This window comes from Myxine glutinosa, chromosome 3, assembly GCF_964187855.1.
Source record: "Myxine glutinosa chromosome 3, kmMyxGlut1.1, whole genome shotgun sequence".
NCBI lineage: Eukaryota > Metazoa > Chordata > Myxini > Myxiniformes > Myxinidae > Myxine > Myxine glutinosa.
In genome coordinates, this window is record NC_136263.1 from 4,528,191 (window position 1) to 4,538,549 (window position 10,359).

A 10,359-nucleotide genomic window follows, 5' to 3' on the forward strand; every position below is an offset into this window, starting at 1 on the left:
GGCAATGATGGCAGTCTTTCTGTGGCTGGTACACACAGGTAAGTGTGTGGTATAGATGGGGCGGGGCGAGGGGGAGGAGGGGGGGGGGGGTTTCGCCACTCCTCTCCGACCCTCTGCCGTTGGGGAATTCACCTTTTTCCGCCCGTGCTGTTGGAGTCGACTGGACCCTCATCCACGGGATGTGCAGAGCCATCTGCCATTTAAAACCACATGGCTGCCGACCGTTACCCTGGTACTGACAGGTACTACACCTTGCCCACATGTGACCTGGGATTATGCAAGGCAGGGGCATCCACCCCCCTGCGGTATCACAAGACACCCACAATACCCATAACTATTATCATTACATTTTCTATCCTGCTGAAAGTCGTAGATTATCGATTATCGACGTAGAAACTACAACAGTACTCGGTAGAGCGCACAACTGAACAGTTTACGTTTTGTATCCCACTGATAGGTCAGATCTGGATTCGGACCTGAACCAAAATCTAATCGTTTTGTTCTTGTCTCCGAACAAACTCATCCACCAAGTTTTGTTATAACCCATCCACAACATTTTTGAGATTTCGTGCCATATATGATTTTTGACCCTATACCTCAATTGTCAAGAATCACTTTCAAGTAAATGTCAGTATCCAGATCTGGATCTTCACCAAAATCGAATCAATTCATCCTCGTCACCCACCCAACACCTCCATCAAGTTTCACCTGAATTCGAATTGAATCAATTCATCCTCGTCACAATCCCAACACCTCCATTAAGTTTCACCTGAATTCGAATCGAATCAATTCATCCTCGTCACAATCCCAACACCTCCATTAAGTTTCACCTGAATCCGAATCGAATCAATTCATCGTCGTCACAATCCCAACACCTCCATTAAGTTTCACCTGGATCCGTCCATACCTTTTTGAGATATTCTGCCCACAAACAAACAGTGAGGTGATTACATAACTTCCGTCCACCTTCGGTCGTGGAGGTAGTGAAGTAAACCAAACTTCTTCAATCAAGGGACCATTCATAGTCCCAAAGTGCTCCAGAAAACGAACATCCTCCAGGATGGCAGCGAAAGGCGCCTTGAGCATCTCGGCACAAACATCCGACAGGTCTCGGGCCTTGATTTCCCGGAATGTGAGCTGCATTTTTGTGAATGTGAATCTTCTGCATTAACTGCTGCACAGCTTTGCTGAGCACGGACACAAAATCGATGTTTTGTTGAACACTCGGAGAAGATTTCCTTCTGTTATCCTCTGTCTGAACCCGGGGAGCATAAACAAGTAGCTCCTTTCACTGATGCTCAAGTACACGAATAACGATGGAAAACACACCTTGGGATTCCTCTTGAATTGTCAGGACCCCGGCGAAGTTATTTTTAAAAAGAACAACAACTACATGTACATGGAATGTCTGCCAGCCATTCCACAACAACTACATGTACATGGAATGTCTGCCAGCCATTCCACAACAACTACATGTACATGGAATGTGTGCCAGCCATTCCACAACAACTACATGTACATGGAACGTGTGCCAGCCATTCCACAACAACTACATGTACATGGAACGTGTGCCAGCCATTCCACAACAACTACATGTACATCGAATGTGTGCCAGCCATTCCACAACAACTACATGTACATGGAATGTCTGCCAGCCATTCCACAACAACTACATGTACATGGAATGTCTGCCAGCCATTCCACAACAACTACATGTACATGGAATGTCTGCCAGCCATTCCACAACAACTACATATACATGTGTTACGTGCTCCTCCCCAAATCCCGGTCACGGTGTACTGTTACGTGCTCCTCCCCAGACCCCGGTCACGGTGTACCTCCGAGCCCCGAGAGGAGTCACGGCAGAAAGATGGGTTATTCTGTGTCAAAGATCAATGGTGAACCCACACCAATTGTTACCAACAAACAAGTATTGTATTAAGATCACACAAGAATAACAGTACAAAAACAAGAGTAATCAATTGTACAACCAATATATATTTCCTATGATGGTACCATCAGGTTCGTACAATATAACTCACTGTGCTCCAAGTGAGCGAAAAGAAGAACATTCCCCAATGTCTCTATTCCGGCATCAAGCCCAAGTCGATCCGCTCCAGCGATCGTCAGAACGATGTCTAATCGAGACCAGAATCTCGTTGGGTTGGCAGTTCCTCTGCCAAAGATGGGCGAAGGTGTCTTCAAGAAGCGACGGAGAAATCACACCTTCAGGTATGGACGTTTGACAGCTCTCAATCGGCGAACCGCAGATTTCCCACTCAAAAGCCACGTGACACACGCACACCAGATTAATGTCTGAATGCGGTGAAAATGGTTGAAACGAAGTGAAAAACCTTGAGCGATGCGCAAAGCCCACGAGTCAAAATGGCCGACGGCCCGTTCTCGAGGCATAACGGCACTACGATGATTCTCCTCGGAATCGACCGCAAAACCTGACATGCAGGTTGATCTGTCACAGCGATGACAACTCTGTCGCAGGAATCCCTTTCCCGGGAAACCCAAGTTCACTCGTGACTCGTTCGTCAACGTTCGCTCCAGACCTCGAAGCAGCTAGGCTTCTTGTCCGACTCACTCGCTCCGCCTTCTCCTTCTTCCTCTTCGCCGTCGTCCGGTTCCGGTTTCATTTAAAACATTAACTTTTTTACCTTTTGAAAATAGTAACCTCGATCTCCCTTAAACGACAACAGTAATAGTACATGGAATCAAAAATGATTACAGTGGATGAAAACCACAACAACGGAAGTGACGAATCCGTAACAGTACCTCCGAGCCCCGAGAGGAGTCATGGCAGAAAGATGTGTTATTCTGTGTCAAAGAGCAATGGTGAAACCACACCAATTGTTACCAACAAACAAATATTGTATTAAGGTCACACAAGAATAACAACACAAAAACAATAGTAATCAATTGTACAACCAATATATATTTCCTTTGATGGTACCATCAGGTTCGTACAATATAACTCACTGTGCTCCAAGTGAGCGAAAAGAAGAACATTCCCAATGTCTCTATTCCCGGCTTCAAGCCAAAGTTGCTTCCGGCTTCAAGCCAAAGTCGATCCACTCCAGTGATCGTCCGTACGATGTCGTATCGAGACCAGAATCCCGTTGGGTTGGCAGTTACCCTGCCAAAGATGGGCGAAGGTGTCCTCGAGAAGCGAAGGGGAAATCACACCTTCAGGTATGGACGCACGACGGCTCCCAATCGGCGAACCGCAGACCTCCCACTCAAAAGCCACGTTACACACACACACCAGATCCACGTCTGAATGCGGTGACAATGATGAAAGCGAGGCGAAAAACCTTGAGCGACGCGCAAAGTGCGTGAGTCAAAATGGCCGACGGCCCGTTCTCGAGGCGTAATGGCGCTACGACGATTCTCCTCGGAATCAACCGCAAAACCTGACACGCAGGTTGATCTGTCACAGCGATAACAACTCTGTCGCAGGAATCCCTTTCCTGGGAAACCCAAAGTGCACTCGTGACTCTCGTTCGCCAATCGTTCACTCCAGACCTCGAAGCAGCTAGGCTTCTTGTCCGACTCACTCGCTCCGCCTTCTTTCCTCCTCTTCTTCCTCTTCATCGTCATCCGGTTCCGGTTTCATTTAAAACATTAACTTTTTTACCTTTTGAAACTAGCAATATCTATTTCCCTCAAACGACAATAATAATAGTACATGGAATCAAAAATGTTTACAGTCGATTAAAAACCACAACAACGGAAGTGACGAATCCGTAACACTTCCCCCCCTCAAGAAAGAAAGTTGGAACATAGTGAAAACTTTCTTTGCCTGCAAAAACTCGTTTCCGGTTTCGGCCCGTTTCCGGTCACGTGCTGGTGCTCCAGCTCAGATGGAGGAGTTTTTTTTATTTTTGCAAAACTCAAGCAAAATAAACATCAAAGCACATAATTGATGGGTTGTTCTGCTCTTTTTTGTTATTACCCTCACCAGAGGAGAGGGTATTGCATTTGAGTCTGTTTGTCTGTTTGTTACTTGGCAAAAAATAATTGTTTTTTTGCAAGTATGTTGATCACTCCGGTTTGTGTGTGTGTTTGTTTGTGTGTGTGTTTGTTTGTTTGTTTGTCTGTCTGTCCGCTCACTTATACTTGCCTACAGGTCTCAATTTTAAACCAATCTTCACAAAACTTTACCAAAAGGTAGAGTTCGTGGCCCGACAAAATCCTATATATTTTTGGGGTCAAAAGGTCAAAAGTTCAACACAGGCCAAAGGTCAACCACTTTTTTCAAATTTCTAAAATCCTCAATTTTCATCTGATTGACTTGAAATTTGAATAGGATATAAATATCGGCAAACTGAATTCAACCACCAACTATTTTTGAGATCAGCATAGGCCAAGAGGTCAACATAGGCCAAAGGTTAACAACCATTCCAAATTTCTAAAATCCTTAATTTTCATCCGATTGACTTGAAATTTGAATAAGATTTACATATCGGCGAACTGAATTCAACCACCAACTATTTTTGACATCAACATCGGCCAAAAGGTCAACATAGGCCAAAGGTCAACCACTTTTTAAATTTCTAAAATCCTCAATTTTCATCCGATTGACTTGAAATTTGAATAGGATATACGTGTCGGCGAATTGAATTCAACCACCAACTATTTTTGAGATCAGCGTGGGCCAAAAGGTCAACGTAGGCCAAAGGTCAACCACTTTTTTTATTTCTAAAATCCTCAATTTTCATCCGATTGACTTGAAATTTGAAGAGGATTTACATATCGGCTATCTGAATTCAACCACCAAATATTTTTGAGATCAGCATAGGCCAAAAGGTCAACGTAGGCCAAAGGTCAACCACTTTTTTAAAATTTCTAAAATCCTCAATTTTCATCCGATTCACTTGAAATTTGAATGGGATTTACATATCAGCAAACTGAATTCAACCAGCAACTATTTTTGTGATCACCATAGGCCAAAAGAGCAACATAGGCCAAAAGTTAACAATTTCAAATTTCTAAAATCCTCAATTTTCATACGATTCACTTGAAATTTGAATGGGATATTCACATCAGTTAACTGAATTCAACGAACAACTATTTTTGAGATCAGTATAAGCCAAAAGGTCAACATAGGCCCAAGGTCAACAGCTTTTTTCAAATTTCTAAAAGCCTCAATTTTCATCCGATTGACTTGAAATTTGAATAGGATTTTCATATCAGCCAACTGAATTCAACCACCAACTATTTTTGAGGTTAAAGGGATGCTCGACTGAGTGCAATTCCACTTTGAGCTGTTTTGCCAAGTGTCGCTCTATGAGTGATTTTTCATTTGTCTGTTTGTCCGCACAGAATAAATATGATTTTCTCTGCAACCATTGGTCCGATTGACAGGAAATTTTCACCTTAGGTGTAACGCCACCTGTATAATTTTTAATGATAATTATGACGTCATAGTTCACGTGGTTTGGCCGCCATCTTGGAAAAATCGAAACACTTTGCACCTCTATCTCGGAAAGCGCTGAATAGAAAAAATTGAGACATGACTCATTGTAAAGAACTCTCCATGGGGAATGAAACATGTTAATGATGATGTCATAGGTGCCTTCATTATGACGTCAGAATTCGACAAGTACAAAACTTCATCCGATGAAGATGACATTTCTTGTGCGCCATGTCGGCATAAACTTGTGGAGAAAAAAAATATTGATGACATCATCGGTCACGTGGTTTGGCCGCCATCTTGGAATAAACGAAAAACATTGCACCTCTATATCGCAGAAAGCGCTGAATAGAAAAAATTGAGACATGGCTGAAATTGTAAATAACTCTCCATGGGGAATAAAATATGTTAATGATGATGTCATAGGTGCCTCCATTGTGATGTCATAATTCGACAAGTACAAAACCATCCGATCGAGATGAAATTTCTTGAGCATAATCTATGAATAAATTAGTTTAGAAAAGGAATAATGATGACGTCATCGGTCACGTAGTTCGGCCGCCATATTTGTTTTAACACAAAAGCCTGAAAAAACACTGAATATACATCCTGGCGAGGGTTTGCAATCTCTGATTGCTCTTTTTCTTGTTACTTACATGTGATCTGGTGTTGTACGAGTACGTGTGAGCACGTGTGCGCTTGTTGTTGTGTTTCCGGCACACGGACATTGCTCATTTTGTGTCCAGGTTGGATGTGATAAGGTATGCGTTGTGCGATTGTTGGAGTTTCCGTTGCATGTTGTTCATACGTGGGTGTGGTGTTTGGGACCGAGTGTAGTTTCTTGTTCACCTTATCCAGCTGTTTGTACCATCCTGTTTTTTGACATTTGTATGAGAGGTGTGTATTATGTGTGTATATGTCCACTGTCTCCCCAGTTAGACCACCCTCTCGGCTCTTCACATGCCATGCTTCCAGTAGCAATCTGTGTCGTTTGTTTGTCGTGTCTAGAACACAGGTCCCATCAAAGTCAAATTTGTGCCCACATTGTAGGCAATGACGTGCTATGGCTGACTGTGTCATCTTTCCCAGTCTAACTGCTCTGTCATGTTCATCTTGCTTTTGTTTCAAATTTCTTCCAGTTTCACCAATGTGGAATTGGTCGCAGTCTTTGCATGATGAATGGTAAACTACTCCGGATTTATCACCAGTTGATATTGTGTCGTTCAGTTTTGAAATGACATTGCGGATGGTGTGTAGAGGCTTGAAGGCCTCAGCAATCCATGGGCTGCGTACTACTTTGCCAATCCTTTCAGAAAGGCCCGGGTAGTACGGCAGTACACAGTGCCCAAGCGTGTACACAACACCCAACGGCAACTCTAACAATCACACAACCCACACCTCATCACATCCAACCTGGACACGAAACCACCCTTGTTCGTGCCCAGGAAACACAACACAATTTATTATATCCCTCCCTCTTTTAATCGCAGGTCTTATTGCGGCGGGAGCATTGACGGGTGGTATTTCAGCAGCGGTAAAAACTGCTAACGAAAGGAAGGCTCAAATACAGGCTCAAAAAGAATTGGAAAGACATAACAAGGAGTTGGAGAAACAAATTAGTGGAAGTGGTGTAATTGTAGATTTTGATGAAAAGCTTGAAAGTCTACCTGATAAAGCTAGATTGTTGGTTGGAGATATGCTTGCCTCTATCGCTCAAGCAGGTGTTAAACTAACTAAAAGGGGTAATGGATTATATCTTTCTCATAAATAAATGGATAAATGATTTAAACAATTTGGAAAGAATACGTCAAATGTAGAACTTGCTAAATATTGTAAAAAACTAAAAATTGATAATGTGGTAATCTGTATGAGAGATGAATTAACAAAGTTGTCCAAGAATACAAAGAATATTATTATGAATTTAGAAGATAATAATGGGAATGGTTCTCATTGGGTTTGTATTCATGATAGTCGGGATAAATATTATTTTGATAGTTATGGTATGCCACCACCTGTTGAAGTAATAAAATTCTTACAGAATGGTGGTTATCAAACATTTCAAGTCCAAGACATTAATTCTAAATGTTGTGGTCAATTGTGTTTATATGTATTATTTCAACTCAACAATAATGAAAATTTTTATGATATCATTTTAAATCTAATATAAATGACTTATGTTGGAAAAGATGGTTCTATCTTTGGAGTATCCCGAGAGTTGGATATTGATTTATTAAATTATTATGCAAAGGCACAGGCTGAACGACAAAAATATAATATAACAAAAAATATTAATATGAAAAATAATTATAAATTAATCAATTATCCAAGCCCCACAGATGCGAATGACTTGGTTAGATTAAATTATTTATCACAATATATATCTTTAAATAAAATGGCTATATATTCAAAAGATGTAGATATGTTGAATACATCCCAAGGTTATACACAATTCACAGTTACAATTAAAATTAACTTTCATAAAGGACGTATAGTTTTTATGAGAATAGAACATTGGGGGTATGATGTCTGATTTAGGGTATAACTGATCTTTTTCAATAACCCTACAAGACCTACAAGAATTATATCAATCACGTAAAGAAGAATATTGTCCACTTGGTGAGGATAATGAGATATGTGGAACCACTTGTTAGTTATCAAAAAATAAAGGGATTTAATAAAGCTAAGATCAAACAACAGTTTCACCATAGTTTATTTAATGAAAACTCAAAGAACAGGATTTTTTAAAATAGTAAACCGGGGAATACAAACTGATTTAACAACAGGAAGATGGGGAGGTATTACTTGTCATCATATGAATCTCTCATATATTTCTGATACATCAATGACAACAAGAAGACTTCAAGAAAATTATCATTTCCGTATCCAAGCATACCTACATGAAAAGGGTATTTGGTATTTTAATAAATATGTTATACAACATAAGAATGGAAGTTTTTCAATAAAAGATTGGCTTTATACTAATCTTAATAAGCCTACAAATGTAGATTTAACTAAAATGTTAAATAATTAAAAGGTTTTAAAGTTGATAAAATATAAAGCTCTTAGAAATTCAGAAGAAATTTTATTGTTTTTTTTGTTATTAAAAAAACAAACAATTTTGTACACAGGAATATCTCGAAATCCAGATAAATTTATGTTTGATATTCTATGGTGAGATCGTTCAAGGGTAGTAAGGGATGCTGATGATGAGGAAAGAGTTGAAGAAGAGGAGGAGGAGGACAGAGTTTAAGAAAAGGAGGTGGAAAGAGTTGAAGAATAGGAGGAAAGAGTTGAAAAGAGGAGGAGGAAAGAGTTGAAGAAGAGAAGGAGAGAGAGGACAGAAAGAGAGATGATGGAGAGGGTGGAGAGAGATAGAGGGGATGAAGAAGAGGGAGGAAAAATATAGGAAGATAGAAACCAGTGGGATTAGAAAAAGGATTGGAGGTATTAAAGAAAATAAATCATGCTGATGAGAAAATCATGAAAAAAAATGAGGATGAAAAAAAGAATTAACAAGTCTAATGAAAATATTAGTGACAAGAATAATACCTTCAATGTCTTCAATTTTGTGGAGGACATATAAACGAAAAGGTGGAGATGAAGAAGAGAAAGATTATGTAGTTGATGATGTTGTTGTTATTAACTTTGGTTAAAACTTTACAATTTTTTCCTAAATAGAGAGAGTGAAGGCTTTTCTAAGGATACTTTATGTTTTAAAAATCAAGATTAAAATGTGTATGTTGGAAACGAAAAAGGTTTTCGCATTTAAATGAAATGAATTTTACTCATAAATAAAAACAATGAACAATAATTAATTTATTGTTTCAAGTGTAAAAAGAAAAATGATATAAAAAAATATCTCATGTGCGAAAAGTGAAAAATAATAGGGTTATACTGAAAAAAAGGGGATATGTTTGGTGTGTGGTACGAAAAAGAGCAAATTCATCTCCAAACAAAAACGTGGGAGAGATATACGAAAGTTTTTATCAGAAAGCAGATTTACAACAACTGTAAATCTGGGGGAATTACACCTTCGAGGATATTCTGTGGTCCAGGAACAAACTTGGATAAAATATTAGATGATGATGGAAATCCTAAACCCTGGTCCAAAACACTCTTACTATGTCTCTCCGAAAAGACCGACTGGAAAACCCTCCCATCTACTTTCTCAACAATCCTCTCCAAGAAGTTCTGTCACTCAAGCTTTTGGGTCTCACTATCTGCCATGATCTTTCTTGGGAAAACCACATTTCCAATCTGGCCTCCAAAGCCAGTCGCCGACTGGGCATCCTCCGTCGTGCGAAGTCCTTCCTTGGCACACCTGAGCTCCTCACCACATACAAGGCTTTCATCCGCAGCTCAATGGAATACTGTTCTCCCCTATGGGCTAGTGCTCCTGCCTCACACCTGGCTCGGCTTCACGCTGTTAAATCCAAAGCTTTCAAAATCATTGGAATCTCCCGCGATGAAGCTATCTCTGAGGGCCTTTCACTCCCTCACCGCAGGCAGGTAGGTGGTCTTTCTGTCTTCTACCGACTCCTCTCCGGCCTTGCTCCCCCAGCTCTCTCTGTGCTCTGTCCCCCAAATATTCCTACAGGTCGCACAAGATCTGCCAGCAACCCTCTGATGGTTAAACTGCCGAAATCTCGGCTCTCTGCTCACCTTCACTCTTTCATTCCTCTTTTCTCCCGCCTGTGGAACAAACTCCCACACTCCCTTCAATCCCTCTCCTCCCTCCAGGTCTTTAAAACAGCTGTTCACCACCATCTCTTATCTTCCCCCATCCATAACCTTGATCTTTTCTACCCCCACTAATTCACCCCAGATCCACCTTGTTTGAAATTCCAACTTCTTTCCTGGAAATCCTGGCAGTGTCCATATGTTTATACCTCTCCCACCCCCCCCCCCCCCTTTCACATGCCTCCCCCCAAAGC